Below are 7,316 nucleotides of genomic sequence, written 5' to 3' on the forward strand. Positions count from 1 at the left end.
GTATATGAATATAGCAACCTCCTGTTTGATAAACCCAAAGACTCTGGCCTCTAGGATAAGAACTGACTATTTCACAAAAACTGCTGGGAAAACTGGAAAATAGTATGACAGAAACTCAGCATAGACAAACATCTTATACCATACACCAAAGTAAAGTCAAAATGGGAACGTGGCCTAGACATAAAGGGTGATACCACAGACAAATTAGAAAAGGAAGGAATAGTTTACTTGTCAGATCTATGTAGATGGGAAGAATTTATGACCAAAGATGAGATAGAGAACATTATGAAATGCAAAATAGGTCATTTTGATTACGTTAAATTAAAAAGGTTTTACACAAACAAAACCAATGCAACCAACATAAGAGAGAAAGCAGAATGCTGGGAAACAATTTTTTATAGCCAGTGCTTCTGATAAAGGTCTCATTTCTAAAATATATATTGAGCTGAATCAAATATATAAGAATCCAAGTCATTCTCCAATTGAGAAATGGATATGAACAGGCAGCTTTCAGATGAAGAAATTAAAGCTAAGAAAAAAGCCATATGAAAAAATGTTCTCAATCACTACTTATTAGAGAAATGAATATTAAAACTACTCTGAGGTACCATCTCACACCTAGCCAATTGGCTAATACAACAAAAAAGGAAAATGATAAATTTTCGATATGTGGGAAAATTGGGACACAGGTGCATTGTTGGTGGAGTTGTAAACTGATCCAACCATTCTGGAGGGCAATTTGGAACCATGTCCAAATGGCTATAAAACTGTGCATACCCTTTGACCCAGCAATATCACTACTAGGTCTATATTTCACAGAGAGCATAAAAAAGGTAAAAAGGACCCACATGTACAAAAATACTTATAGCTGCTCTTTTTATGGTGGCAAAGAATTGGAAATTGAAGGGATGCCCAACAATTGGGGAATAGCTGAACAAGTTGTGGTATATGAATGTAATGAAATACTATTGTGCTGTAAGAAATTATGAGCAAGCAGATTTCAGAAAAACCTGGGAAGACTTACATGAATTGATGCTGAGAGAAATGAGTAGAACCAAGAGAACATTGTACATAGTAACAGCAACATTATGTGATGATCAACTGTGAAAGACTTAGCTCTTCTCAGCAATACAATGATCCAAGACAATGCCAAAAGACTCATGGTAGAAAATGCTCTCCACATCCAGGAAAAAGAACTATGGAATCTGAATGCAGACTGAAGCATACTATTCCCCTTTTTGTTGTTGTTGTTTTGTTATTGTTGTTGTTTATTCTTTCTTGTGTTTTTTTTTCCTTTTCCTTGTTCTGATTCTTCTTTTACAACATGACTAATGTGGAAATATATTTAATATGATGGTAATGTATAACCTATATCAAATTGTTTGCTGGCTTTGGGAGGGGGAGGGAAGGGAGGGAAGGAGAAAAATGTGGAACTCAAAATCTTATAAAAATGAATGTTGAAAACTATCTTTACATGTAATTAGAAAAAATAAAATACTATAAAATGAAAAGGATAAACACACAAGCAATGAATATGAAAGTAAAGCAATTGTTAGGAGCTATTTTGACCAACTATCATAAAACTGACAATCTAAATTAAATGGATGAATAGTTACAAAAATATAAATTGCCCAGATTTACAAAAGAGGAAATAGAATAGAAAATTTCTTTTATTGATGTAAGCATTTAGAGATATAAATTTTTCCCTAAGTACTTCTTTGGCTATATCCCAAAAATAAGTAACTATATCTTAGAAAAAGAAATTGAACATGCCATAAATGAGCTCCCTAAGAAAAAAAAAATCCCAGGACCAGATGTATTTGTAAGTGAATTCTACTAAACACTTCGAGAACAATTAATTCCAATACTACATAAACTGTTTGAAAAAAAAGATAGGTGAAGTCCTATCCAATTTCTTCCATGAAACAAATACTGTCTTGATAATTAAAACAGGAAGAATCAAAACAGAAAAACTGTAGAGCAATTTCTCTAATGAATACAGATGCAAAAATTTCAAATAAAATATTAGGAAGGAGACTATAGCAATATAACACAAAAATTATACACTATGACCAGGTTGGATTATACCAGGATGGTCCAATATTAGGAAAACTATAAGCACAAGTGACCATATAAATAACAAAAGCAACAAAAAAATCACATGATTATTTCCATAGAAATAGAAAAGGCTTTTGACAAAATATAATACCCATTCCTATACTAGAAAGCATAGTAATAAATGGAGCTTTCCTTAAAATGAGTAGTAACTATCTAAAACCAAGAGTAATCATTATCTGCAATGAGAACAAGCTAGAAACCTTTCCATTGTGATTAGGAGTGAAGCAAGGATGTCTATCAGCACTATTACTACTCAGTATTGTGCTAGAAATGCTAGCTATAGCAATAAAACAACAAAGAAATTTAAGAAATAAGCACAGGCAATGAGGAAAAAACATTACTTTTGTGGACGATATTATTGTTTACCCAGAGAACTGTAAAGTGTCAATTTAAAAAAATAACTGAAATAATTAACAACTTCAGCAGAGTTGCAGGACATAAAACAAACCCACACAAATCATCTACATTTCTGTATCTTACTAACAATATCCATTAAGAAGAGAGAGAGAAATTCCATTTAAAACTCCAAACAGTATAAAATACTTTGGAGTCTACTTGTCAAGACACATACAGGAACTATATGAACACAATTACAAAACCCTCTTCATACAAATACAGATCTAAATAACTGGAGAAATTTTAATTGCTCATAGATAGGCTGAGCCAATATAATAAAAATGACAATACTAAGTAAAGTAATTTACTTATTCAGCTCCATCCCAATCAAACTACAAAAATATTACTATAGAGTTAGAAAAGAATAACAAAATTATATGTTAGAACACAAGATCAAGACTATCAAGGCAATCAATAAAAAATATAGAGAAAGTGGGTCTAGCAATATTGCATCTCAAACTATAATACAAAGCTATAAAAATCAAAAGAATTTGGTACTGAGTAGGAAACAGAAGGTCCAAAATATACAGAAGCAAATGACCACAGTAACCTAGAGTTTGATAAACTAAAGGTCCCAACCATTGGGGCAAGAACTCACTTTTTGACAAAACTTTTGGGAAAACTGGAAAGCAGACTAACAGAAAGTAGGCATATACCAACTTCTCACCTTCTATACCAAGATAAACTCAAAATGTGGGTTTGATTTAGACATAAAGCATATCATAACCAAATTAATCAGGGAAGAAATTACCTGTCAAATATATGGAAAGGGAAAGCTATAGCTAGCAAAAGACAGATTCACAGGAGGTAAAACGGATAATTTTGGTTACATAAAACCAAAAAGTTTTTTACACAAATGAAATTAATTTAGCTAAAATTAGAAGAAAAGCAGAAAACTTGGGAAAAGTATATCAAGTTTCTCTGACAAAGGCCTCATTTCTAAAATATATAGGGAATTGGGTCAGATTTATGAGAATAGGGAGCAGCTAGGTGGCACTGTAGATAAAGCACCAGCCCTGGATTCAGGAGGACCTGAGTTCAAATGTGACCTCAGACACTTGACACTTACTAGCTGTGTGACCCTGGGCAAGTCACTTAACCCTCGTTGCCCCACCAAAAAAAAAAAAAGATTTATGAGAATAAGAGCCATTGCCCAACTGATAAATGATCAAAAGATATGAATAGGCTATTTTAAGGGTAATAAATCAAAGCTATCAATAGCCACATAAAAATTGATCTAAATCACTAATAGAGAAATGCAAATTAAAACAACTAAGATACCACCTCACCCATCTGATTGGCTAACATGACAGAAAAGGGAAATGCAAAGGCTGGAGGGGGGTGTGAAAAATAGGGACATTAAAGCATTGTTGGTGGAGTTCTGAACTGGTCTAACCATTCTGGAGAATAATTTGGGACTATGTTTTATTTTGTTTTGTTTTGTTTTTGTGGGGCAATGAGGGTTAAATGACTTGCCCAGGGTCACACAGCTAGTAAGTGTCAAGTGTCTGAAGCTAGATTTGAACTCAGGTCCTCCTGACTCCAGGGCCGGTGCTTTATCCACTGTGCCACCTAGCTGCCCCCCCCCATTATGTTTCATGATGAAGCATACTTTCCACCTACAAAAAGAGAACTGTTGGGCTTGGGAAGTAGCAGCATTTTTTTTTTCTATTTTTCTTGTTTGTTTGTTTGGTGGGGGGGGGGGTTTGGGGGGAGGCGGACATGAGCAATTTGGAAATTCACTTTGAATGACTATAAATATTCATGATGGATTTTGTTATTTCTTGCCTTTTCAATGGGTGGGGGAGGGAGGGAGATACCTAACTAGAAAAAAAAGGCGAACAGCAAGAAAAAGTGGGGCATCACTTGAAAGTTAAAAGGGGGCGTCATAAGGAAGCTAAAGACTTGGAAAAAAGAAACCCTCTCTGGTAAGAGCTTGAACCAAACAAAATGACATTTTGTCTCAAATTAGAGACCATCCTGGTATCGCAGTTTAATAATTTTGGAAACAGGCAGCTAGGCGGCACAGCAGATAGAGCACCAGCCCTGGACTCAGGAGGACCTGAGTTCAAATCCAGTCTCAGACACTTGACACTTGTTAGCTGTGTGACCCTGGGCAAGTCACTTAACCCCAATTACCTCACCAAAATAATAATAATAATTATTATTATTATTGTTGAAACATCTTTCACTTTGGTTCTGACTCAAGCTACTGCACTCGTGTTTGGGTGGGGTTCTTTGGGGGTGGGGAGGAGTTACGGGGTCATTTCATAGTTCAGTAAATAATTTGATGCTCGGGTCCAGGTTGTCAATTCAGCACGCTCATGCAGTCTTTTTGGTTTTGTTTTGCGGCCCATGGTCAGCTCCACCTCAAGCCACTGGTCTCCAGCTTGGAGTTGCCTAGATATAGGATGACAAGGGCTGAGGAGGCAGAAGAGTTTGCTGGTGCCACGTTGTTGGCTCCAAGACCAGCACAATTTAGGAATCTGCAGAGGGCAAGAGTCAGTCTCTGGACAATCACAAGACTGTAGATCTAGAACTAGAAGACATATCTAAGGTCATCTCTAGTCCTCATTTTGCAGACAAGGAAACCAAGGCCCAGGGCAGTGAAGTGACTTGTCCAACATCGTACGGGTGCTAAGTCAGTCGGGATTCAAACCCAGATCCTCTGACCCTGACTCCAGCACCCTTTCCACTACACCATAGAAAACATGAATCCCATTTTACAGATGAGGAGACTGAGTCTGGGAGGCTTTCAGGTCAATTAGTCCAACCTCCTCATATTACAGACGAGGAAATCAGGCCCACGGAGGTTAACTTAGTTTGTGCAAGAGGCTTTAGTAGGAAGAGACGAAAGTGGGATTTGAATTCTAGTCCTCTGACACTCCCTCTCCTATGGTCACTTCAGCTCTCTGAGACGCTTTGCTCGTCTATGTAATGGGGCATGACTTCTTTCTTCCCCCTCCTTGCTCCCCCCCCTCCCCCTACACACACACACACACACACACACACACACGCCTGCTAAGGCCATTGTAAAAACAAAACAAAGCCTTTTGGTGATCTCTAAAGTCTCTACTATTTGAAATATTTGCAGATGGCCACGGGAGAGTAGAGCAACAGGGTGACAATTCTATCACATGCAGGCAAACCAAGGGGTCGACCACATTCGAAAGGCGTCAGTGAAAATTCAGCTAAAAACAAGTTTTAAGCATCCATTGTGGCATTTGCCACCTCTGTCCCAGGAGAGGACCCCTGACAGAATTGGGGGTGGGGGGCAGGGATTGGGGGATTTGGTGTTTTGTAGGTAAAGGTTAAATTCCCAGCAGCTCCCAGGGCCAAGTGCTGACCCGAGCAATTACTGTCTGACTGTTGGCACAGCTCGCGCCAGGCTCCAGTGCTATTTGACTGCTTCATCAGACAGGCAGCGTGGGGAGGAAAATGCCATCCAGATTAGCCTCGTTTCTTAACAGCCACTAACCTAACCCCAAGGAAGGTTGAAGACTCCAGGCTGGGGTCTGCTCCAGGAGGCGCCTCTGGTCCAGAGAAGGTTCTTGCTGACATGGCCCACTTCCCTACCCTGATCATGGGGCTCTGGGTGCCATGTGACTCCATTGCAATGTACGCTTTGGGCACAGGTCGATGGGGGTAGACAGACCCAGCTAGCAAAAGAAGGGGCTTCATCCTCGTGGTGCCCCGGAAGGGAGCCCAGACTGTTCCACAGGGACACCAGGGTTTCTTAACCTTTCTTGTGTCAAGGTCTCCATTGGTAGTCAGACTGGTGAAATCCCCTTCTCAGAAGAATGCTTTTAAATGCAAGGATTACAAAGGAAACCAATTATATTGAAATACTGTTATCAAATCATTTTAAAAATCAAGTTCACAAGGCCCCCGGGGGAAGAACCTTTGATTTAGGTCAACTTTCCTTTTTCAGAGGGAAATGCCACCAGTGACCTGGGGCCAAAGCTGGGACAAAACCCCCACTCTCCTAACTGCCACCCAAGGCAGTACTGGAGAACATAGGATACCCATCCATTCAGGACCAAGAAAATGGGGGTGCCATGACCTTTCCTTTCCCCCACCCCCAAATATGCTTTGAAACCATTTATGTCCTTCATCTACCAGGAGGGCCCACTGAGAAAAGAAGCTGGATCCAGGCCTAGGATTATAGACTAGAACGGAGAGGGACTTCAAGAACCATCTAGTTCAATCCCCTCCCATCCCCAATGGGGAAACTGAGGCCCAGAGGGGTTAAATATCACTGAGTTTGAAGCCAGTTCTGCAGTGAAATCTGAGTTTATCAGCTCTGGATTACAAGGACCAGAACCCAACACTAGTCATAAGAAATACAGGGAAAACTCAGGGGGAGCAAGAACATCTGTTAAGCTGGACATCTCCTGGGAGTAGAGAGGGGCCTAGGAGGGCACAGTCCAGATGAAAATCATTTGCAAAACGTATGCAAACACCACTGGGCCAGAAGGACTGAAGGCAGAGCTGGTTCCCCAGCATCCCCCAGAGGGATTCTGGTCAACACCCTCTTCCAGAAGGGCTGGGGAAAAGAAGGCTCCCGTCGCCCCCTGGTGACCAAGGGCAGAAACACAGCGGCGTCTTGGAGGTCGGGACGCTCCGCAAGTTAATCCAAAATTACTCATCCCTGGCCCTCAGCCCCAAGCCTTGCCCGGTGATGACCCAGTGGGCTGGACGTGCCCGTACTACCTCAGTAACAATCCTCTAAATAAAGGCTGTTCTGCTTGACTTTTCCAGTCGTTCAGAAATAGATGACTTGCTTCTACTCACCCATTAAC

The sequence above is a fragment of the Dromiciops gliroides genome, chromosome 1, assembly GCF_019393635.1.
Source record: "Dromiciops gliroides isolate mDroGli1 chromosome 1, mDroGli1.pri, whole genome shotgun sequence".
NCBI lineage: Eukaryota > Metazoa > Chordata > Mammalia > Microbiotheria > Microbiotheriidae > Dromiciops > Dromiciops gliroides.